Raw genomic sequence first — 27,330 nt, 5'->3', positions numbered from 1 at the left:
TCTATGGGCGCAAGCTCCCAGGGGGCGCACGGCCGAGAGAAAAAAATTAAAAAATCTAGAAATAAAAATAAATACCCATAACTTAACATATTTTTTGAATTGATTAAAAAAATGAGGCTAATAAAGCGTTCTGATTTTGAAGTTCATTGGAACAAATAATTGTTGGTAAAGTTCACCAATCTTTTGTTAATACATTAACGGTATTTTGTTAAGCCCAGAACCAAGTAAATTCCTCAAAAAACTTGCAATGATAAAATTGCATCGTGGAGGTGTTTAAGCAATTAACATATAGGCCTGATATAATTTTTTAATAAAGGTTTTTAGGAAAGTAACTTTAACCAGACTAGGGGGTGGAAAAAATTATTGGGCCTAGGGGTGCCAAAATGCTAAATCCGGCCCTGTATTCAGTTGCAGAAAACTGATTTCCTGCAGGTAAATTCCTGTGTATATGTACAGTACGCATAAACATTTATTCATTGGTAGGAAAATGTGACAAGGTTGATGCAGTGTTGCCATGTAAAAAGGCTATTTAATGTAAGTCCGTAAAATGGGTGTTTGTTGACATAAATGCGTCCCCTGGCAACACTGTTGTCGTAAAATTACTGCGACAGGTATGTTGTAGGTTAATTAATGATAAGCAATGAGAATTTGCAAATAATTGATAAAATTAATTTTTATTCAAAAATTTGCGATATCAAATATTTTAAACTATATGTACTAGACCTTTTTCACATAAAGTTTATTTTTTTCTAATTATTGTTCAAAGTCTTTGTATTTTAATAAGGCCTTTCCAAAATCAATGCAAATGAATTGTGCTGGCATCTTTGGAGTTCTTTTAAACTATACGTTTGTGGGCAATCCTTTAGACAATGAGATCTTGGAAACTACAGGCTCTAGAAAGATGACGTTTTCACTGATCGATTGCAAATTTTGTGTAGATTGTCCAGTTCTAATAGATATTTAAAAAAAAACATGACCATTATTTATTTATTACATTTTTACGAGTACACTGGATGTGTTGAAATTGAAAAAAGAAGAAAACTAAAACATCATATCCTATACATTATAATTCCAACACAACATAATTGTATACATGGGTTGCATATCTCTCAGGCGTTTGTTTCATGGCCAAATGATAATGAAAAACGAAGGATAATCATTTCTCCACTCTAACAGTAAGTTGAATCTTGATTGTTTGGAGTGTTTTGCCCAATGAACACCATATATCACTGACAATATAATTAATTGTGTGTGTAATGTATTTGCTTATTACATACTGCATGCAAGAAGAAAGAAAACACTGATTATACATGAATTAAAAACTCCAACCGGAAGTAGGCTCAAATCTTGTAAACGGTGCGAGATGTTGAAAAAGTAATCGACAAAATCTCCCCTTTATGGTATCTCTTGCCAATTTTTATCAAGACGTCTTTCACTCGTGTCTGTAAAGGGACATGTACAGATGTGAGGAATAACAAGGCTCATATGTCAATGATGCGCTGTGTAGAGAGCGCAGGTTCAGCTAGTTTATGTATTAAAATGCTATGTTTATATGTTTGTCCCCAATCCTTTCGAAAATGAGATCTCGAAAACCACACTTGCTAGAAACGTGTCGTTTTCGCTGGTCGATTCCAAATTTTGTGTAGATTGTCTAGGTCTCAGTCAAATTTCAAAAATTGTGTCGTTATCGTTCTATTCAAATTTTAGAGGCCGTTTTGAGCCCATGAGATTAACATTGTCGCAGGCCGAATCTACGGTGTTAAGCAACCAGTACGACCCAGTACCAGCTACGTATGGTTGGTTGACGGACATTATAGGTGCTTTGTTTAAATCTGAATGGCAAAACCTATTGCATGCTGGCAACTTCAAAGGCCTCAAGAGACGCAATGAGGTGTTCTTTGATATTGTGTTTCTGGATTGACGGATTTGGATTTATTAGAAAAAAATATTTCCACTTGATTGTGTTAGTTCTACAAATTTGCTACAAACTCACTCCAACATCTATACATAACAATTCACTTCCTTTGTGAGTTTCCTATCCTTTATTTGTGTGAGAAAGGAGACATGCACAGTGGGAAGCAGATTCATGATTATAACAGAACAATGCACTGAGTAGATAGTGCAGGTTCAGGTAGTGTAAATATAAAATTATAAATGCAAATAATCAGTAGAAAATAATTTGGACAGAACCGGATTACATCGATATACGAGTATTTGAAGTGATAATACTATAAATATTAGTATCAATGCCTTAACATTTCCTTGTATATATGAATCTCTACAGGGTAAAATGGTTACGAGAAGGCAATCAGTATATGCTGCAATGCAGCGTTGAATACAATGTAAAACTGATCAGACACCAAATTCAATTAGGTAAATTCTGTTTTCTTAAGGTGTTTCTATTATTTAAAAAATCTAGCTAAACATTCACTACGCTGACGTAATTAATGCCGTAGTCCATGATGTAAGCATACAATACCACTAGTGAAACCATGGTGCATATAGGTGGCTGTGAAGAGCCGCCCGAGTTTACCTGAGATCGCATAATACGACATTGGAAGTGTATGACAGAAGTAACTGCGCCTTCATTGCTATGTCGAGTGTGCCGTTAGCAATTTTTAACATGATTTTAAAGTGTAGTTGAAATGAGAGGGTAAAAGTATACTCAGATTTACACATTTGAAATTTGTGTTTGACAGTAGTGGAAGGGCCTAGTCATCCAAATTTGCTAATGACATCACAACTGCAGTTAACAGACCAACATGAACTGTCCAGCAGGCACGTAGCCAAGGGGTGGGTCTGGGGGGTCCGGACCCCCCCTTCGAGACCAGAAATAAAAAATTAAGGAAGGACGAAACAAAAAGAAACAAGAAATAGAATCAGCGTTAAAAATAAAGATAAAATATAAAGATAAAAATAAAAAATAATTTTTTATCATCGCTTCCCTGTAGTATCAAACATGTTATTTCAGAAACTGTTTTCTACTGGTCCTTTAACTTGTCATTTAAAACAGACAGTAGTTGACGGAATAATAAAACAAAAAAGTTATGTGGAAAGCAAGACCTGTTAACATTTGATTCAACAGAGAAAGGAACACAGATATAAAATATTTTACAAGACATTATTGGATACGTACTTCTTTTTAATAGTTGAGGTCATAATGAAAGGAAAATTGTTATATTTGGATGAACAAAAGAAGGAACGTAGATATTGTAACATTTTTAAAAAATATTTTTATAAATATTCTTTCATTCGAGATTTGTTTATAGTTTGTTACTAAAATACATAAATAACATGCATGGGCGCCGATCCTGGGGGGCCGAGGGCGCCCTGCCCCCCAAAGGTCATGTGGGCTCCCTTGTTGTATTTATGAATATACAATATATTGGCATAATTTGAATGCAATTTGTCTTAAAATCCTCATATATGCCTTCTGCATCTGAGTGGATCCCCCAAATTTACAGACAAATCGGCGCCCTTGCTAACATGTCCTAATTTTAAAGTCTTAACAAACCAATATATGTTGCTAGTAAAATACTTATATTGATCAAGCCCCTGGTGTGATAACCACAATATTTCATATCAAACTCTCCCCCCCCCCCATAACGAAATCCAGACTAAACAAACCAATATATGTTACCAGTAAAATAGTTTAGAATAATAGAACTCTGGTGTGATAACCACAGTATTTCATGTCTCGGACCCCCCCTATTACGAAATCCTGGCTACGTGCCTGTGTCCAGCGATATTTCCATAGAGCGGAAATGTACGGACACGTGGCCGAAAAGAAGCCTCTGGTTTCAAAACTACGAATAATACAGACACAATTAAGTCACTGCCATGTGTAACAATAAACACCGTTGGAAGCGTGTTACATTTTCCGATGAAGGAAGATTTTTCGAATTCTTTGAGAGTGGGTGTGTAAGTAATTGCCAGACCACGATTCACCACAAATTCATTGTCCTAAGATGAAATATAGCGGCATAAATATCATGGTGTGAAGCGTGAGTTGGAACGGTGATCGCAGTAACCTTTTTTCAATATACTCATCAGTGCTGTGAAATATATATAGAAATTGCAAGATGAACAACTACTTTTGTTATAAACATGCAAAATGTCGTCTGGCGCAAAACAATTCACAGATGATAGGGCATAATGTCACAAAGCAAAGATACTAGCCGACAGCTAGTATAGAACAAAGGAGCTTCAGAATAGAATAGAACAAATGATAATGCCAAGGCCAGGACATTAATCTTCTGGAAATTGTTTGGATTATCCTGTAACTAAGATTTGTCGCAGGATTCACACACAACTTACAGTTACTTTAGGTATTCTGTGACTAACTGTATCATCTGGTACGTGATATTATCAATGACTTATTGGATACCGTGTTAAATAGGGGTGCCAAAGGAGTCTCGACCAAATACTAATTTCAGCATCAGAAATGAACTTTTCCGCACCGGTACGTAGGAAGTTTCAACATAATCATTTTCCTGAAGCTTGTTTACTTCTGTCAGAATCAGGTAAGGCTAGGGTTGCCATAATTTTTTGATCCAAAATACAGACAAGCCTTAAAATGACGTTTCATCAAAAATACGGTGCCCAAACACAGATTAAATATTTTGAAATTTCTTACCTAAAAATAACATTTTTAGGTTATCACACAATTGTTTACTGTAATACTTAAAACACTATTGGAAACTAACACGTTTTATAATTTTCTACATTAACACAAATACAATAAATGATACTATTAAATTACCCATCTTAAACCTAACCAAACGAACCCTGGAATGGAAAATTGAGATACTTTTTAAAAACATAACCTACTCTATTAATGGTACCTAAAATGTAAGTTATATGATGAAAACATAATTCTTTTCGCCTGAGATTTTAGCGATTCCCGTCTCGGAAATTTTCTGGCAGCCCCAACAAGTGTCAAATACGGACATTTTTCTATTTTATGCCGTGTACGATACGGACACGGACCCCAAAATACAAACAGTCCGTACAATATACGAACATATGGCAACCCTATTTAAGGCCCTATAAAGTTGTCACAAAGTCGTGTGTCTTCCAAACTAATACAAAGAAAAATATTTTTTTAAAAAAACACGATCAATTACGGAATTTATTCCTGTATTCGAATAAAGAACGAACTAACAAAAATGTTTAACTAACTAACTCTATGGCTTATGGAACCCGGAGGTTCAATGCCGCGTTCACAAAAGCTCTCCACTGACTTCTATCTTTAGCCAATTGGATCCAGTTTCTACTTTGTATTCCTATCTCTGCGAGATCCATCTTAATATTGTCCTCCCATCTGCGCCTAGGTCTTCCTAATGGACGTTTTCCGATTGGTCTTCCAGTCAAGACTTTGAAAGGGTTTCTACTTCCTTCCATCTTAGATACATGATCTGACCACCTAAGCCTCCTAGACTTGATGATCCTAACAATGTTTGGTAAACCATATAAATTATGTAGTTCCTCGTTATGAAGTTTCCGCCATTCTCCATTTCCGTTCCTCTTGGATCCGAATATTCGTCTCAGGATCTTATTCTCAAATATTTTCAGTCTATGTTCTTCTTTCAGAGTAAGCAACCATGTTTCGCAACCATGTTTCGCAACCATATAGAACAACAGGCATGATTATCGTTTTATATATTTCAGGTTTCAAATTCCTCGACAGAATTCGCGACGACAAGAGATTTCGAACTAAATAATAACACGAATTCCCTGCTTTTAGTCGACATTTCATTTCTTCGTGAATTGATTTTCGTCTGTCAATATTGATCCTAGATATTTGAAAGTATCCACTTTATCAAAAGTATTATTTAATATTTTAACGCATCTATAATTTGCTGTATTACGGTCCCGACGCACTTCCATGTTATTTAGTTTTCTCTGCATTTACTTCTAAACCCATGTCCTTGCAAGTGTTTAATAAGATCTCTGCATTTCTTTCTATTGTTCTTCTGTCATCCTCTATTAAACTTATATCATCAGCATATGCCATAACCTGGTGAATACCCTTCAACTCTAGGCTCTGGTTGCTATCTTTGATTTTCCTTATAGCGTATTCCAGGACAAAGCTGAATAATAATGGCGTCAACGCATCTCCTAGTTTCAGGCCATTTTCGACGTGAAAGCTCGTGGACAAAAATTTTCCTACCCGGACTTTACTTTGGGATTCATTTAAACATATCATAATTAATCTAATTAGTTTTCTTCGTATTCCAAGATCTGTAAGAACGTTGTATAATGTTTCTCTCCTAACCGAGTCGTATGCCTTTCTAAAATCAATAAATAGTTGATGAATCAGGGTATTGCATTCCCACTTCTTTTCGACTAGATGGCGAATGGTAAATATTTAGTCGATAGTTGATCAATTTCGTCTAAATCCGCACTGATAATCTCCAATAAATTCATCTGCGTATGGGGTCAATCTTGCTAATAGAATATTTGAAAGGATTTTATAGGATGTTAACAGAAGAGCCTCGAGTTATTACAGTCAGTTTTTTGCCTTTCTTGTGAATTGGAACAATGATTCTTTCCACTCTTGTGGCAATTCTTCCTTGTTCTAGATAAGGAGAATGAGTTTGTGTATCTTGTTCCACAAGTTTTCGCCTCCAGCAAAATTAACTCAGTCGGAATTTCGTATACACTCGGAGATTTCTGTTTCTTTAATTTCTGTATAGCGGTTTCTATTTCTATTCGGTTAGGTTCTGGAATATACGGTTCTGTGGTGTGTATCTCCTTTTCCCCATGCACATTAGTTTTTGGCTGCGTGTTCAGCAAATCGTCAAATAAATCTTTAAGATGCTATCTGTATCAGTGACAATTGTTCCGTCAGCTTTCTTTAATATATAAGCACGAGGTTGATAGCCTTTCTTAAATTCGTTGATCCCGTTATACATGTCCCGAATGTTTTTACTTTTACTATTATCTTCAAGTTCCTTAATTTTAGCTTTCAAAAAATCGCGTTTCTTTGTTCTAAAAGTTTTGGAAGTTTCCCACCTGATGTTTACGAAATTTTGTGTAGTTATTTCATTCGGATTTTGTAGCCAACGTAATTTTGCCTGTTTTCTCTTCTCTGCTAGTTTAATGCATTCCTGGTCGGACCATAGTTTGTTCCTATGTATTTCCGCGTGTCCCAATTTTTCTGTTGCTGAAATTTTAATACTATCTCTAATTTCAATCCAAGTGTCCTCAACGCTAATGCACTCCGAATCTTCTAAAACTGAGAATCTATTCGAAACTTTAATGTTGTATTCCTCTCTTATGTGGCACTCATCTACTTTCTTTAAATTAAATCTCTCCGTTTTCGGACATTGAATATTTCTTTTATTCAACGATAATCTCTCTCTTATTATCGCTGCTACTAGGTAGTGATCAGTGTCACAATCAGCCCCTCTAAACGACCAGACATCAATTATACTAGATTGCTTTCTTCTATCTACTGAAACGTGATCAATTTAACTATGTGTTTTTCCGTCTGGTGAGGTCCATGTGTATTTATGAACCTCGCGATGTGGGAGTTTTGTACTCTTCACGATTAGGTTTTTGGATGTTTCAAAGTTCACGAGTCTAACACCGTTGTCATTACTTTCCTTATGCAGACTTTCATTCCCTATAATCGGTTTGAAAATATCCTCTCGTCCTAACTTCGCATTGAAATTCCCTAATAGAGTTTTCATTTGGTATCGCGGGAGTTGGTCAAATATCCTTTCCACTTCTTCGTAAAAACTGTCTCTTATATCGTCATCCTTATATTCTGTTGGGGCATGTACATTTGAAACAATATCACACCACCGACCCTTAAGAGTAATAAAAGAAAGTCTGTCACTAACAAATTCAACCCGCTTAATTGCTGGTAATATTCGTTTGTGAACAAAAAACACTGTTCCTAATTGGTGGTTTTTATTTCCTTCCCCGTAAAAGAACGTAACATTTCCGGAATTCACAGATCCATTTCCTTCCCATCTAACTTCCTGAACTCCTACTAGGTCCATCCTGTATTTTTTTTAACTCACTCGTTATGGATTTTAACGCGCCTGCCCTATAAAGACTTCTAATATTCCATGTTCCAAATCTCATGTCCATTTTCTTTTGCTGAGGTCGTGCCAAGTTATCAGTCCTTGTCCGAGGCTTTTGTGAATGTTTCTGAACAAGTGTTTTTTTTTTTTAAAGGTTGAGGTTGTTAGCCTTACCCAAACCCCGAAGCTGGAGGTTCACTCCTAGTTGTCTGTCCGCGACTGCTTATTCAGTATGTTCGCAGCTAACCTCTATATCTAGAGGCCTTCTCGATTCGCAACCTGAGAACGCGCCATGCCGTGGTGACATGAACCCACGAGCGTATGGTTTAATGTTTAGTTTATTTAATACGGAATTTGAAATCCTAATTCATGTTCATGAGAGATTTGGCAACGTAGTGTAACTCATTATGTTTGATATTACTCTGTATTCCAACTCCTGGCTTGACACTTTCTAGCTCTCTGATCGATGCACACTTTCTCGTTCTTTCATTCAACTGCTTCGTGTTGGGGAAGTAGACCCATTCGGCGCTACGGTAACGCTGACGTCACTGTATACAATGTCTTACTCCCTGTGTACATGTGAGGGACCTATGACAACATGTTGGCTGGTTTTCATTCGTTTCCATCGAATACACAATGTTTTATGTTATTTATCTACTTCGTCCTTAAGTTTTACACACCAGTGTATATCCAAGGATTCAGTTTCTTTTGAGTTTAACGCCTCATTTCAGCATTGAGGCTACATGAAACGTGGAATTACATTCTAACCTGGAATTCGAAATCCATGACCCCCACTGGAATCATTGGTATATCACGCGCCGAAAAATCAAGTAACAATTACCTAAATTGCCAAGAAGGAAAGTTGTAAGACACTGAAGATATTCGTATTGTCAACATACAAAATATGTGGATTTGAATGTCTGACATACAAAAGGTAATCAAAATAATGGAAACACCTTAAGAAAATTCTACTTATCTTAGTATTATTACAACACATGACCACTATTAGCTTACATAACAGTGCTATTTATCGTGGAATGGAGGTATGTTAGTTGGAGTCACCCATAAGACGAGACGAGGCATAGCTTTTAAAATAGATACCAACCAGACGAGTCGTCACTTTCATACTAGATAAGTCATCACTTTCATACCAGACGAGTCATCACTTTCATACCAGACGAGTCATCATTTTCAATACATGTTTTCGAGTCGAAAAAGCTTCAATTTTTGGCTTGTAGACAACTGCAATATAAGTAATGAATGTTTTCCAAAGTTCTCATGCAATATAGCATTCAATTCCGCCAGTAACAACGGAGAAGAATATCTACTTCGGATTCTGAGCTTCAGAACTCTTCACAGGTGTTCAGTAATATTCATGTCTGGAAATTGGGCGAACCAGAAGAAATGTTCCAGTTCATCCCGAAGTTCGTGTAACTACGCTCCAACAGCTCCAGCAGTATGAATTGACTGCATACATGCAAACGATGCATGTAATCACTTAAGATCGTTATGCGTAAGCGTAATCACAGGACCCTCGAAACACCATGAAATTCCAGTTCACATCATCACAGAGCCGCCGACATATTTCACAGTAGAGAGGAGGTACGATTTTCGTAGCGCGAAAGCGTTGTTGAGGTGATCAATGGATTGAAAATTGGAACCCGACAGTGGTTGTTGACATTACGAAACTCGATCAGAATATAATTGTCACAACAGGCTGTGTTAGGGCTAATGGTTGAGTTCTGCAATCACTTTTGAGGCATTCGCTCTATGGTCCTTGAAGACAATCTTAACGTGCGGCGATCTCTGTCACTGAGACTTTCCCCCCGTTTACTATTATTCTTCGATTACCTTTTTTTTTTTCACGTCAGTGCCTGAGTGACAGTTCGGTTTTGCAATGAGTGAATATGCAATTCTCAATATACAGCGGTCCACTTCGCAAGTTCTGTACACTGTTTTTCACAACATATCTAATACACTGACCTCCTTAGATACACTTTCTCGAACTAGTGTTTATTTACAATTTTGGCAACTAGAAGCCCAAATAATTTCCATTTTGCATCTCCACCGTCAAAGCACTTCAACACACGCCTCCATTCTACTGCGCGTGACGTACTATAGATTACAATCAACAGGCAGGCACACTTTCACCCGTCCTTATTGTTATGATTTCACTGACCTTATGTGATGTAAACTATAGGTGTTTTCATTGTTTTGATAACCATCCGTATATTCCATACCTTTCAAAGAATGTACTTAATGGAACTGCCGGCATTCCTGTTTGGACGAAATAAGACTAGCAATGTAAATATGATAATTTGTTGATTTCTGAAACATAATTTATCATTCTTTTAGTAATAGTTTACATGAAACTGTACTGTTGCTCACAATAGGGTTCGGAACACTAAACGTATTTTAATTTTATGTTTATAACTACAAGTCTCATCAGAGATCAAATCTGGCACCATACACAGAGAAAGCATATGCAATAGTTATTTACCTCTTGTTATCAGTAGCGTACGCAGGAATTTACTTCGGGGGGAGTCCAAACTTAATATGAGAAATTTTATATTAAAACTCCTAAAATTGCCCCTAAATTTAGGCTAAATTTACACAAAAGTCGAAATTTCGGGGATGGGGGTCTGGACTCCCAGGACCCACCGCCTGCGTACGCCCCTGCTTGTCATCGTACTTTTTGTTAGTACTAAAGATGATGCACGTGCATATTTTGTATTTCATTTATAAAGACAGATGGCAGGCTGTTTTGGAACTATTTAGATAAACGTTTTATAATCACATTAAATTTATTGTTTAATTTGTTAATGAAATAAATTCAAAATTAATCAAAAGTACTAAAATTTATTGTAGAAAAGAGAAAAAGGTGATTCATATAATTGTGTGTCAGTGAACCGCTCTGCATAGATTTAACGATGTTAATCGGATAATATGTAAATAATAGTTTGGAATTTTCGAATTCATTGGCCTAGTGTTTAAATTATTTCCTTCTGCTTCTGATTAAACTCTCATTATATTTTTTAACCATCGCTTCTTGATTCATCTTCCTTCTTTATATATGTCTTACATTTTCTCCTCATACTATGTATATTATGTGTTATGTATATTATATGATATCTTTGTATTATTTTGTCTGTCTCCCAACCCAAATGTTAAGGCTGCAAAAGCCTTAAGTCCTATGCTTATTTATAGATTTTATTAAATAAAGATAAATTGATATCTACCTTCCCATAGACCATCCTTCATAATCCAGTATCACATTCTCCATAAAATTCCCTTCCCTAAAAGAGGGCGTAATCCTCTAACAGAGTGCTAGCCATAGGCTAGCCTGTAAAAAAAAAATTCGAATTCATACTTTGTTTTACACATATCATTGAGTATAAAAATTACGACCTAACTCACCAGTATTTCTTTTATCTTTTGTTATAATTTGATAATGCTTATATAATTTCTATCTGTATGCATTTTTTTAGACAAGCATATATCCGCAGTACCTTATGAATCCATACAGTGCATCAATATATACATAAATTTGGGCAATATCATTGAAATTTCCAATTGACATCTGTCCCATTCAAAGGCCAAATTAAAACTACAATATCTGGTTAGTTATATTAGTATCTAGCATTGTTGAAAAAACTAGTTTTATTTGAAAAAGAACAAAATATGTGTTAAAAACATGAAAAAGATGTTCAAAATGTTTTAAACATGTTTTAAAACAAACACGAAAAGAAAAAAAACATGCTTTAAACATTTTGAACAGTTTTAAAAGATGATTTTAAACATATATTTCAAAATCGTGCAATAACTTATTTGTTAAGAGTTTTTGCTCTTTACTTGCAACCGACCTTTTTATTTATTTTATCCTGGTTAAGACCACTGTGTTGGGTACAGAATATTTCAGTATAGATTAGTAATTGTCAACTTATTTCATATCACGAACTCCCCGTTTATTACAGCCTCTTGCCTATCTATCCAAGTGATTTGCATGACTAGTACATTAAGAATAGGGTTATGCATTTATCAATTATATCCTATATTAATTAACAAAACAAAACAAAAATGATTATTTCACTACAAATATCCTATATTAGTGGACCTATAAAGTTGAGAAAAGCATATCCATAATGTCCCGTTAACAATAAGTCATTTTGTATCACAACTAATGTAACTGATCGTTACAGCTAGATGTGACACATTCGGTGTACGTATTTCAATTTCTGTATTTTTCACGATTTCTTCGTATATACGTTGTCAGATCAGTACGTTCATTACATATTCGTCAATTGCTTATTTACATGAGTTGTTCACACACGGTACAAACACAGGCCCGTATCCAAGAGGGTCCAGGGGGCCACCCCCCTAAATTTTTACCGGCCTCCCTAAAAATTTCACGGTAGGCTTGCAAATGAACTAATATATGATGATGAACTCGGGCTGCCCTAACTTCTACCGACCGCTCCCTTAAATTTTTGGGCTGGCTACCGGCCTGTACAAACACGTTCAATTGATTTTGAGTTACTAATTAGGAAAAACTAATCGTGGTGGTAATTTGAGTTCATTTACTCGATCCGAACAGCTCTTCCTTTGTAGCTATATAAACACGATTTGTCATCCTTAAGAGTTTAAGCCCAACAAGGCCCGGCCGAGGCCCGGTGGTGCTGCCAGGACTTGGCCTTTGTTTTTAAGGTGTGAGGACCACATAACTCACACTGGCTCACGATCACTACGGCGTGATAGTGAGGTTCGCTAATATAGGATATTCATAGTGAAATAATAATTTTTTGGATTTATTACCTTGATATAGGATATAATTGGGTAGTGCATATTATATTCTTAATCTACTAGTCATGAGGATTATTTTGATATATAGGATATGTAAGTCAAGTTGTTCTATATATTTCCAACCCTGAATGGGTGGGGTCACTTCCGGGCAAGGAATTGAAACCTGTTTGAAACTTGCTCGACAAACTCTTTCAGGAAATATGTAGGTTATCCACAGATTCTAAGTTCAACTTTGGAGTCATCATTAGTTAGTGTAGCTCAACCTGGTACATGTCTTGTCCGTACAATGCTAGGATTTAATGCTGGTACATTTCAGTCAGGACATGAGTCTGGTAGTACGTAGCATTGATTTTGTCGTTTTGCCCCACCTTTCGGAGATACAGTTTACCCCTGTAAGAAAAACCGGACACCGGACACAATCATGGATCCTTTTGGGAAATTCTCTCTGTATACAGTATAATGGCACGAAATTTACCACAGTTTATGAGGTAAATCAAGGCCTCATCAAGAGTAACTTCCACCGATAACCCGCAAGATGAAATTCATAGAGCATTCTGCAGTTCATTTTCCGCTCAGGAACTTGACATGATTGCAGGGAGTGCACACTGCTCTTGCGAACGTACGTGAGGCGTAAAGCACAATGAATGGCACAGCTGATTCTCGCCTGCGATGTACGGCATTTGCTGACCATAGTACGCTCTGTGTGAGGATTTTCGGAGATCGTCATAGGCCAAATTACACGCAATAGTGGCAGAATCCTCTTCGGAGAAAACCAGTTTCTAGCTGCTCGCGTCAGTGTAGGTCCAGGACTCTGTGTAACGTATTTGCATATAATATGATTCATACTGGAATGACCTTCGCGAAAATTGCGCACTTTACTTATTTCTACGATGCGCGATCCCGTAAACTTAGCGTCGAAAAGGACCACAAAGAACCCCTCCCAGAATCTGTTCAGTTCCGGCGGTATCAGACTATGCTTGACCATGCTGCTCTACTACATGACTAACGAGATACTGTCGCATGGCTCGTGCGCGGTGCAGTTCCACATTGAATTTGGCTCAATATAACTGAATCAACCTCTGTATTCTGTACTGAAAGAGAAGAAACATCTGGTTTTTAGTCTAGAAAATTAAAAAAAAGCGAGATTTAGCAGGATTGTGTACCACATACAAGATTTTCTGTACGAGGCTACGTACAGGACAAGACAAATCTGTACAGCCGTAAATGACGGAAATCATATCTGTCGTTTGCCAGTATGTGCAGAATACAGAAAATCATAGTTGTATACTTTGATAGAGATTATCTGGTTGTGTAAGTACATTACACAGTCCAGAAATTATTCACAATATTGATTCTCTAGGATTATAGTTCTCTAGTCCTGGTAAGGGTAGAGACAAGAAAGTTGCCTGTAGCCGGAATCTACGGATTTTCCTTCTAAATGTGCTTGATTTTCCCTACGTGTCTCTCCTGACTGAGAAGGAAAAAAAAATGAAATGAAATCTTTGAGTTTTACGTCCCACGGTTATGCCGGTTAGGCTAAAGGAGACGGTGATGATGAGAGATGAGTGAAATGGTGGAATGAATAAAGTGGGAGGAAACGGGAGAACCCCGAGAAAACCCACGAGCACGGTGTTTGTCCACCACAAAGTTCACTTGGCGGGGGCTGGGATCGAACCCGGGACCCCAAATGACTGAGAAGGAATCCCAGGCTCTTTTATGAACATGCACGGAGATTATGTCTTCTGCTTGACCTCGGTTCATCAATTATATGTGTTACACAGGGTGCTCGAGCGCAGAAATAAAATCGGACATGTAGACTTCGTGCTGCAAATAATTAAGTTCACTAGTTAGTCATTAGAGAACTAAATATTAAACTAATTTCGGATATCTATAGGATTGAATCTCATATGTCAAAAATTAAATAAAGAGAAACAGTTTTATGAAAAATGTGAAAGTTAATGAATCGAACCACATCGGTAAATTATATAACATATTTATGAACTTTTCAACAAACTACATGTAAATGCTTCTATAGTCATTGGTTTTGCGTTGACTAACTTGTATGATCATAGATTTATGAGTTACAAAACGACCTTAAGGTAGGAATTGTTTTCATTGTCTCCAGAAAACTTCATACAATTAAGAAATCTTTGGTCTCAGCCATGCATTTTTTCATATGCAAATACATTCCTTAAGAATTATTATCCAAATTCTTAGTAACAAAAAATTAAGCTTAAAAAAAGTTCAATCTTCTAAAATGCAACATCGTCCTTACTCAAAATATGTTGTAGATTTACTACTTTTACTTGATAATTTTGTAGATTTTCCAGTTTTTCTTAATAATCGTCTCTACTCAAAATATGGTATAGATTTTCCAGTTTTTCTTAATAATCGTCTCTACTCAAAATATGTTGTAGATTTTCCAGTTTTTCTTAATAATCGTCTCTACTCAAAATATGGTATAGATTTTCCAGTTTTAGTTGATAATCGTCTCTACTCAAAATATGGTATAGATTTTCCAGTTTTAGTTGATAATCGTCTCTACTCAAAATATTGTATAGATTTTCCAGTTTTACTTGATATTCGTCTCTACTCAAAATATGTTATAGATTTTCCAGTTTTTCTTAATAATCGTCTCTACTCAAAATATGTTGTAGATTTTCCACTTCTTCTTAATAATTGTCTCTACTCAGAATATGTTGTAGATTTTCCAGTTTTTCTTAATAATCGTCTCTATTCAAAATGTTTGCAGATTTTCCAGTTTTTCTTAATAATCGTCTCTACTCAAAATATGGTATAGATTTTCCAGTTTTAGTTGTTAATGGTCTCTACTCAAAATATGTTGTAGATTTTCCATTTTTAGTTGTTAATGGTCTCTACTCAAAATATGGTATAGATTTTCCAGTTTTTCTTAATAATCGTCTCTACTCAAAATATGTTGTAGATTTTCCAGTTTTTCTTAATAATCGTCTCTATTCAAAATATGTTGTAGATTTTCCAGTTTTTCTTGATTATCGTCTCTACTCAAAATGTGTTGTAGATTTTCCAGTTTTAGTTGTTAATCGTCTCTACTCAAAATATGTTGTAGATTTTCCAGTTTTTCTTAATAATTGTCTCTACTCAAAATATGTTGTAGATTTTCCAGTTTTTCTTAATAATCGTCTCTACTCAGAATATGTTGTCGATTGTCCAGTTTTTCTTAATAATCGTCTCTACTCAAAATATGTTGTAGATTTTCCAGTTTTTCTTAATAATCGTCTCTACTCAAAATATGTTGTAGATTTTCCAGTTTTTCTTAATAATCGTCTCTACTCAAAATATGGTATAGATTTTCCAGTTTTAGTTGTTAATGGTCTCTACTGAAAATATGTTGTAGATTTTCCAGTTTTTCTTAATAATCGTCTCTACTGAAAATATGTTGTAGATTTTCCAGTTTTTCTTAATAATCGTCTCTAGTCAAAATATTTGCAGATTTTCCAGTTTTTCTTAATAATCGTCTCTACTCAACATATGGTATAGATTTTCCAGTTTTTCTTAATAATCGTCTCTACTCAAAATATGTTGTAGATTTTCCAGTTTTTCTTAATAATCGTCTCTACTCAAAATATGTTGTAGATTTTCCAGTTTTTCTTAATAATCGCCTCTATTCAAAATATGTTGTAGATTTTCCAGTTTTTCTTAATAATCGTCTCTACTCAAAATATGTTGTAGATTTTCCAGTTTTTCTTAATAATCGTCTCTACTCAAAATATGTTGTAGATTTTCCAGTTTTTCTTAATAATCGTCTCTACTCAAAATATGGTATAGATTTTCCAGTTTTAGTTGATAATCGTCTCTACTCAAAATATGGTATAGATTTTCCAGTTTTAGTTGATAATCGTCTCTACTCAAAATATTGTATAGATTTTCCAGTTTTACTTGATATTCGTCTCTACTCAAAATATGTTATAGATTTTCCAGTTTTTCTTAATAATCGTCTCTACTCAAAATATGTTGTAGATTTTCCACTTCTTCTTAATAATTGTCTCTACTCAGAATATGTTGTAGATTTTCCAGTTTTTCTTAATAATCGTCTCTATTCAAAATGTTTGCAGATTTTCCAGTTTTTCTTAATAATCGTCTCTACTCAAAATATGGTATAGATTTTCCAGTTTTAGTTGTTAATGGTCTCTACACAAAATATGTTGTAGATTTTCCATTTTTAGTTGTTAATGGTCTCTACTCAAAATATGGTATAGATTTTCCAGTTTTTCTTAATAATCGTCTCTACTCAAAATATGTTGTAGATTTTCCAGTTTTTCTTAATAATCGTCTCTATTCAAAATATGTTGTAGATTTTCCAGTTTTTCTTGATTATCGTCTCTACTCAAAATGTGTTGTAGATTTTCCAGTTTTAGTTGTTAATCGTCTCTACTCAAAATATGTTGTAGATTTTCCAGTTTTTCTTAATAATCGTCTCTACTCAAAATATGTTGTAGATTTTCCAGTTTTTCTTAATAATCGTCTCTACTCAGAATATGTTGTAGATTTTCCAGTTTTTCTTAATAATCGTCTCTACTCAAAATATGTTGTAGATTTTCCAGTTTTTCTTAATAATCGTCTCTACTCAAAATATGTTGTAGATTTTCCAGTTTTAGTTGTTAATGGTCTCTACTGAAAATATGGTATAGATTTTCCAGTTTTAGTCGTTAATGGTCTCTACTGAAAATATGTTGTAGATTTTCCAGTTTTTCTTAATAATCGTCTCTACTGAAAATATGTTGTAGATTTTCCAGTTTTTCTTAATAATCGTCTCTAGTCAAAATATTTGCAGATTTTCCAGTTTTTCTTAATAATCGTCTCTACTCAACATATGGTATAGATTTTCCAGTTTTTCTTAATAATCGTCTCTACTCAAAATATGTTGTAGATTTTCCAGTTTTTCTTAATAATCGTCTCTACTCAAAATATGTTGTAGATTTTCCAGTTTTTCTTAATAATCGTCTCTACTCAGAATATGTTGTAGATTTTCCAGTTTTTCTTAATAATCGTCTCTACTCAAAATATGTTGTAGATTTTCCAGTTTTTCTTAATAATCGTCTCTACTGAAAATATGTTGTAGATTTTCCAGTTTTTCTTAATAATCGTCTCTACTCAGAATATGTTGTAGATTTTCCAGTTTTTCTTAATAATCGTCTCTACTGAAAATATGTTGTAGATTTTCCAGTTTTTCTTAATAATCGTCTCTACTCAAAATATGTTGTAGATTTTCCAGTTTTTTTTAATAATCGTCTCTACTCAGAATATGTTGTAGATTTTCCAGTTTTTCTTAATAATCGTCTCTACTCAAAATATGGTATAGATTTTCCAGTTTTTCTTAATAATCGTCTCTACTGAAAATATGTTGTAGATTTTCCAGTTTTTCTTAATAATCGTCTCTACTCAAAATATGTTGTAGATTTTCCAGTTTTTCTTAATAATCGTCTCTACTCAAAATATGTTGTAGATTTTCCAGTTTTAGTTGTTAATGGTCTCTACTGAAAATATGGTATAGATTTTCAAGTTTTAGTTGTTAATGGTCTCTACTGAAAATATGTTGTAGATTTTCCAGTTTTTCTTAATAATCGTCTCTACTGAAAATATGTTGTAGATTTTCCAGTTTTTCTTAATAATCGTCTCTACTCAGAATATGTTGTAGATTTTCCAGTTTTTCTTAATAATCGTCTCTACTCAACATATGGTATAGATTTTCCAGTTTTTCTTAATAATCGTCTCTACTCAAAATATGCTGTAGATTTTCCAGTTTTTCTTAATAATCGTCTCTACTCAGAATATGTTGTAGATTTTCCAGTTTTTCTTAATAATCGTCTCTACTCAACATATGGTATAGATTTTCCAGTTTTTCTTAATAATCGTCTCTACTCAAAATATGTTGTAGATTTTCCAGTTTTTCTTAATAATCGTCTCTACTCAAAATATGTTGTAGATTTTCCAGTTTTTCTTAATAATCGTCTCTACTCAAAATATGTTGTAGATTTTCCAGTTTTTCTTAATAATCGTCTCTACTCAAAATATGTTGTAGATTTTCCAGTTTTTCTTAATAATCGTCTCTACTCAAAATATGTTGTAGATTTTCCAGTTTTTCTTAATAATCGTCTCTATTCAAAATATGTTGTAGATTTTCCAGTTTTTCTTGATTATCGTCTCTACTCAAAATATGTTGTAGATTTTCCAGTTTTAGTTGTTAATCGTCTCTACTCAAAATATGTTGTAGATTTTCCAGTTTTTCTTAATAATCGTCTCTACTCAAAATATGTTGTAGATTTATAGTTTTTCTTAATAATCGTCTCTACTCAGAATATGTTGTAGATTTTCCAGTTTTTCTTAATAATCGTCTCTACTCAAAATATGTTGTAGATTTTCCAGTTTTTCTTAATAATCGTCTCTACTCAAAATATGTTGTAGAATTTCCAGTTTTAGTTGTTAATGGTCTCTACTGAAAATATGGTATAGATTTTCCAGTTTTAGTTTTAATGGTCTCTACTGAAAATATGTTGTAGATTTTCCAGTTTTTCTTAATAATCGTCTCTACTGAAAATATGTTGTAGATTTTCCAGTTTTAGTTGTTAATGGTCTCTACTGAAAATATGGTATAGATTTTCAAGTTTTAGTTGCTAATGGTCTCTACTGAAAATATGTTGTAGATTTTCCAGTTTTTCTTAATAATCGTCTCTACTGAAAATATGTTGTAGATTTTCCAGTTTTTCTTAATAATCGTCTCTATTCAAAATATGTTGTAGATTTTCCAGTTTTTCTTGATTATCGTCTCTACTCAAAATGTGTTGTAGATTTTCCAGTTTTAGTTGTTAATCGTCTCTACTCAAAATATGTTGTAGATTTTCCAGTTTTTCTTAATAATCGTCTCTACTCAAAATATGTTGTAGATTTTCCAGTTTTTCTTAATAATCGTCTTTACTCAAAATATGTTGTAGATTTTCCAGTTTTTCTTAATAATCGTCTCTACTCAAAATATGTTGTAGATTTTCCAGTTTTTCTTAATAATCGTCTCTATTAAAAATATGTTGTAGATTTTCCAATTTTTCTTGATTATCGTCTCTACTCAAAATGTGTTGTAGATTTTCCAGTTTTAGTTGTTAATCGTCTCTACTCAAAATATGTTGTAGATTTTCCAGTTTTTCTTAATAATCGTCTCTACTCAAAATATGTTGTAGATTTTCCAGTTTTTCTTAATAATCGTCTCTACTCAAAATATGTTGTAGATTTTCCAGTTTTTCTTAATAATCGTCTCTACTCAAAATGTGTTGTAGATTTTCCAGTTTTAGTTGTTAATCGTCTCTACTCAAAATATGTTGTAGATTTTCCAGTTTTTCTTAATAATGGTCTCTACTCAAAATATGGTATAGATTTTCCAGTTTTTCTTAATAATCGTCTCTACTCAAAATATGTTGTAGATTTTCCAGTTTTTCTTAATAATCGCCTCTATTCAAAATATGTTGTAGATTTTCCAGTTTTCTTAATAATCGTCTCTACTCAAAATATGTTGTAGATTTTCCAGTTTTTCTTAATAATCGTCTCTACTCAAAATATGTTGTAGATTTTCCAGTTTTTCTTAATAATCGTCTCTACTCAAAATATGGTATAGATTTTCCAGTTTTAGTTGATAATCGTCTCTACTCAAAATATGGTATAGATTTTCCAGTTTTAGTTGATAATCGTCTCTACTCAAAATATTGTATAGATTTTCCAGTTTTACTTGATATTCGTCTCTACTCAAAATATGTTATAGATTTTCCAGTTTTTCTTAATAATCGTCTCTACTCAAAATATGTTGTAGATTTTCCACTTCTTCTTAATAATTGTCTCTACTCAGAATATGTTGTAGATTTTCCAGTTTTTCTTAATAATCGTCTCTATTCAAAATGTTTGCAGATTTTCCAGTTTTTCTTAATAATCGTCTCTACTCAAAATATGGTATAGATTTTCCAGTTTTAGTTGTTAATGGTCTCTACTCAAAATATGTTGTAGATTTTCCATTTTTAGTTGTTAATGGTCTCTACTCAAAATATGGTATAGATTTTCCAGTTTTTCTTAATAATCGTCTCTACTCAAAATATGTTGTAGATTTTCCAGTTTTTCTTAATAATCGTCTCTATTCAAAATATGTTGTAGATTTTCCAGTTTTTCTTGATTATCGTCTCTACTCAAAATGTGTTGTAGATTTTCCAGTTTTAGTTGTTAATCGTCTCTACTCAAAATATGTTGTAGATTTTCCAGTTTTTCTTAATAATCGTCTCTACTCAAAATATGTTGTAGATTTTCCAGTTTTTCTTAATAATCGTCTCTACTCAGAATATGTTGTAGATTTTCCAGTTTTTCTTAATAATCGTCTCTACTCAAAATATGTTGTAGATTTTCCAGTTTTTCTTAATAATCGTCTCTACTCAAAATATGTTGTAGATTTTCCAGTTTTAGTTGTTAATGGTCTCTACTGAAAATATGGTATAGATTTTCCAGTTTTAGTTGTTAATGGTCTCTACTGAAAATATGTTGTAGATTTTCCAGTTTTTCTTAATAATCGTCTCTAGTGAAAATATGTTGTAGATTTTCCAGTTTTTCTTAATAATCGTCTCTAGTCAAAATATTTGCAGATTTTCCAGTTTTTGTTAGTAATCGTCTCTACTCAACATATGGTATAGATTTTCCAGTTTTTCTTAATAATCGTCTCTACTCAAAATATGTTGTAGATTTTCCAGTTTTTCTTAATAATCGTCTCTACTCAAAATATGTTGTAGATTTTCCAGTTTTTCTTAATAATCGTCTCTACTCAGAATATGTTGTAGATTTTCCAGTTTTTCTTAATAATCGTCTCTACTCAAAATATGGTATAGATTTTCCAGTTTTTCTTAATAATCGTCTCTACTGAAAATATGTTGTAGATTTTCCAGTTTTTCTTAATAATCGTCTCTACTCAGAATATGTTGTAGATCTTCCAGTTTTTCTTAATAATCGTCTCTACTGAAAATATGTTGTAGATTTTCCAGTTTTTCTTAATAATCGTCTCTACTCAAAATATGTTGTAGATTTTCCAGTTTTTCTTAATAATCGTCTCTACTCAGAATATGTTGTAGATTTTCCAGTTTTTCTTAATAATCGTCTCTACTCAGAATATGTTGTAGATTTTCCAGTTTTTCTTAATAATCGTCTCTACTGAAAATATGTTGTAGATTTTCCAGTTTTTCTTAATAATCGTCTCTACTCAAAATATGTTGTAGATTTTCCAGTTTTTCTTAATAATCGTCTCTACTCAAAATATGGTATAGATTTTCCAGTTTTTCTTAATAATCGTCTCTACTGAAAATATGTTGTAGATTTTCCAGTTTTTCTTAATAATCGTCTCTACTCAGAATATGTTGTAGATTTTCCAGTTTTTCTTAATAATCGTCTCTACTGAAAATATGTTGTAGATTTTCCAGTTTTTCTTAATAATCGTCTCTACTCAAAATATGTTGTAGATTTTCCAGTTTTTCTTAATAATCGTCTCTACTCAGAATATGTTGTAGATTTTCCAGTTTTTCTTAATAATCGTCTCTACTCAAAATATGGTATAGATTTTCCAGTTTTTCTTAATAATCGTCTCTACTGAAAATATGTTGTAGATTTTCCAGTTTTTCTTAATAATCGTCTCTACTCAAAATATGTTGTAGATTTTCCAGTTTTTCTTAATAATCGTCTCTACTCAAAATATGTTGTAGATTTTCCAGTTTTAGTTGTTAATGGTCTCTACTGAAAATATGGTATAGATTTTCCAGTTTTAGTTGTTAATGGTCTCTACTCAACATATGGTATAGATTTTCCAGTTTTTCTTAATAATCGTCTCTACTCAAAATATGGTATAGATTTTCCAGTTTTTCTTAATAATCGTCTCTACTCAAAATATGTTGTAGATTTTCCAGTTTTTCTTAATAATCGTCTCTACTCAAAATATGTTGTAGATTTTCCAGTTTTTCTTAATAATCGTCTCTACTCAGAATATGTTGTAGATTTTCCAGTTTTTCTTAATAATCGTCTCTACTCAAAATATGTTGTAGATTTTCCAGTTTTTCTTAATAATCGTCTCTACTCAAAATATGTTGTAGATTTTCCAGTTTTTCTTAATAATCGTCTCTATTCAAAATATGTTGTAGATTTTCCAATTTTTCTTGATTATCGTCTCTACTCAAAATGTGTTGTAGATTTTCCAGTTTTAGTTGTTAATCGTCTCTACTCAAAATATGTTATAGATTTTCCAGTTTTTCTTAATAATCGTCTCTACTCAAAATATGTTGTAGATTTTCCAGTTTTTCTTAATAATCGTCTCTACTGAAAATATGTTGTAGATTTTCCAGTTTTTCTTAATAATCGTCTCTACTCAAAATATGTTGTAGATTTTCCAGTTTTTCTTAATAATCGTCTCTACTCAAAATATGTTGTAGATTTTCGAGTTTTTCTTAATAATCGTCTCTATTCAAAATATGTTGTAGATTTTCCAGTTTTTCTTGATTATCGTCTCTACTCAAAATGTGTTGTAGATTTTCCAGTTTTAGTTGTTAATCGTCTCTACTCAAAATATGTTGTAGATTTTCCAGTTTTTCTTAATAATCGTCTCTACTCAAAATATGTTGTAGATTTTCCAGTTTTTCTTAATAATCGTCTCTACTCAGAATATGTTGTAGATTTTCCAGTTTTTCTTAATAATCGTCTCTACTCAAAATATGTTGTAGATTTTCCAGTTTTTCTTAATAATCGTCTCTACTCAAAATATGTTGTAGATTTTCCAGTTTTAGTTGTTAATGGTCTCTACTGAAAATATGGTATAGATTTTCCAGTTTTAGTTGTTAATGGTCTCTACTGAAAATATGTTGTAGATTTTCCAGTTTTTCTTAATAATCGTCTCTACTGAAAATATGTTGTAGATTTTCCAGTTTTTCTTAATAATCGTCTCTAGTCAAAATATTTGCAGATTTTCCAGTTTTTCTTAATAATCGTCTCTACTCAACATATGGTATAGATTTTCCAGTTTTTCTTAATAATCGTCTCTACTCAAAATATGTTGTAGATTTTCCAGTTTTTCTTAATAATCGTCTCTACTCAAAATATGTTGTAGATTTTCCAGTTTTTCTTAATAATCGTCTCTACTCAGAATATGTTGTAGATTTTCCAGTTTTTCTTAATAATCGTCTCTACTCAAAATATGGTATAGATTTTCCAGTTTTTCTTAATAATCGTCTCTACTGAAAATATGTTGTAGATTTTCCAGTTTTTCTTAATAATCGTCTCTACTCAGAATATGTTGTAGATTTTCCAGTTTTTCTTAATAATCGTCTCTACTGAAAATATGTTGTAGATTTTCCAGTTTTTCTTAATAATCGTCTCTACTCAAAATATGTTGTAGATTTTCCAGTTTTTCTTAATAATCGTCTCTACTCAGAATATGTTGTAGATTTTCCAGTTTTTCTTAATAATCGTCTCTACTCAAAATATGGTATAGATTTTCCAGTTTTTCTTAATAATCGTCTCTACTGAAAATATGTTGTAGATTTTCCAGTTTTTCTTAATAATCGTCTCTACTCAAAATATGTTGTAGATTTTCCAGTTTTTCTTAATAATCGTCTCTACTCAAAATATGTTGTAGATTTTCCAGTTTTAGTTGTTAATGGTCTCTACTGAAAATATGGTATAGATTTTCCAGTTTTAGTTGTTAATGGTCTCTACTGAAAATATGTTGTAGATTTTCCAGTTTTTCTTAATAATCGTCTCTACTGAAAATATGTTGTAGATTTTCCAGTTTTAGTTGTTAATGGTCTCTACTGAAAATATGGTATAGATTTTCAAGTTTTAGTTGTTAATGCTCTCTACTGAAAATATGTTGTAGATTTTCCAGTTTTTCTTAATAATCGTCTCTACTGAAAATATGTTGTAGATTTTCCAGTTTTTCTTAATAATCGTCTCTACTCAGAATATGTTGTAGATTTTCCAGTTTTTCTTAATAATCGTCTCTACTCAACATATGGTATAGATTTTCCAGTTTTTCTTAATAATCGTCTCTACTCAAAATATGTTGTAGATTTTCCAGTTTTTCTTAATAATCGTCTCTACTCAAAATATGTTGTAGATTTTCCAGTTTTTCTTAATAATCGTCTCTACTCAAAATATGTTGTAGATTTTCCAGTTTTAGTTGTTAATGGTCTCTACTGAAAATATGGTATAGATTTTCCAGTTTTAGTTGTTAATGGTCTCTACTGAAAATATGTTGTAGATTTTCCAGTTTTTCTTAATAATCGTCTCTACTGAAAATATGTTGTAGATTTTCCAGTTTTAGTTGTTAATGGTCTCTACTGAAAATATGGTATAGATTTTCAAGTTTTAGTTGTTAATGCTCTCTACTGAAAATATGTTGTAGATTTTCCAGTTTTTCTTAATAATCGTCTCTACTGAAAATATGTTGTAGATTTTCCAGTTTTTCTTAATAATCGTCTCTACTCAGAATATGTTGTAGATTTTCCAGTTTTTCTTAATAATCGTCTCTACTCAACATATGGTATAGATTTTCCAGTTTTTCTTAATAATCGTCTCTACTCAAAATATGTTGTAGATTTTCCAGTTTTTCTTAATAATCGTCTCTACTCAAAATATGTTGTAGATTTTCCAGTTTTTCTTAATAATCGTCTCTACTCAGAATATGTTGTAGATTTTCCAGTTTTTCTTAATAATCGTCTCTACTCAAAATATGTTGTAGATTTTCCAGTTTTTCTTAATAATCGTCTCTATTCAAAATATGTTGTAGATTTTCCAATTTTTCTTGATTATCGTCTCTACTCAAAATGTGTTGTAGATTTTCCAGTTTTAGTTGTTAATCGTCTCTACTCAAAATATGTTGTAGATTTTCCAGTTTTTCTTAATAATCGTCTCTACTCAAAATATGTTGTAGATTTTCCAGTTTTTCTTAATAATCGTCTCTACTGAAAATATGTTGTAGATTTTCCAGTTTTTCTTAATAATCGTCTCTACTCAAAATATGTTGTAGATTTTCCAGTTTTTCTTAATAATCGTCTCTACTCAAAATATGTTGTAGATTTTCGAGTTTTTCTTAATAATCGTCTCTATTCAAAATATGTTGTAGATTTTCCAGTTTTTCTTGATTATCGTCTCTACTCAAAATGTGTTGTAGATTTTCCAGTTTTAGTTGTTAATCGTCTCTACTCAAAATATGTTGTAGATTTTCCAGTTTTTCTTAATAATCGTCTCTACTCAAAATATGTTGTAGATTTTCCAGTTTTTCTTAATAATCGTCTCTACTCAGAATATGTTGTAGATTTTCCAGTTTTTCTTAATAATCGTCTCTACTCAAAATATGTTGTAGATTTTCCAGTTTTTCTTAATAATCGTCTCTACTCAAAATATGTTGTAGATTTTCCAGTTTTAGTTGTTAATGGTCTCTACTGAAAATATGGTATAGATTTTCCAGTTTTAGTTGTTAATGGTCTCTACTGAAAATATGTTGTAGATTTTCCAGTTTTTCTTAATAATCGTCTCTACTGAAAATATGTTGTAGATTTTCCAGTTTTTCTTAATAATCGTCTCTAGTCAAAATATTTGCAGATTTTCCAGTTTTTCTTAATAATCGTCTCTACTCAACATATGGTATAGATTTTCCAGTTTTTCTTAATAATCGTCTCTACTCAAAATATGTTGTAGATTTTCCAGTTTTTCTTAATAATCGTCTCTACTCAAAATATGTTGTAGATTTTCCAGTTTTTCTTAATAATCGTCTCTACTCAGAATATGTTGTAGATTTTCCAGTTTTTCTTAATAATCGTCTCTACTCAAAATATGGTATAGATTTTCCAGTTTTTCTTAATAATCGTCTCTACTGAAAATATGTTGTAGATTTTCCAGTTTTTCTTAATAATCGTCTCTACTCAGAATATGTTGTAGATTTTCCAGTTTTTCTTAATAATCGTCTCTACTGAAAATATGTTGTAGATTTTCCAGTTTTTCTTAATAATCGTCTCTACTCAAAATATGTTGTAGATTTTCCAGTTTTTCTTAATAATCGTCTCTACTCAGAATATGTTGTAGATTTTCCAGTTTTTCTTAATAATCGTCTCTACTCAAAATATGGTATAGATTTTCCAGTTTTTCTTAATAATCGTCTCTACTGAAAATATGTTGTAGATTTTCCAGTTTTTCTTAATAATCGTCTCTACTCAAAATATGTTGTAGATTTTCCAGTTTTTCTTAATAATCGTCTCTACTCAAAATATGTTGTAGATTTTCCAGTTTTAGTTGTTAATGGTCTCTACTGAAAATATGGTATAGATTTTCCAGTTTTAGTTGTTAATGGTCTCTACTGAAAATATGTTGTAGATTTTCCAGTTTTTCTTAATAATCGTCTCTACTGAAAATATGTTGTAGATTTTCCAGTTTTAGTTGTTAATGGTCTCTACTGAAAATA

The sequence above is a fragment of the Thermobia domestica genome, chromosome 10, assembly GCF_964235325.1.
Source record: "Thermobia domestica chromosome 10, izTheDome1.hap1.1, whole genome shotgun sequence".
NCBI lineage: Eukaryota > Metazoa > Arthropoda > Insecta > Zygentoma > Lepismatidae > Thermobia > Thermobia domestica.
Note: the sequence above shows the minus strand (reverse complement) of the source record.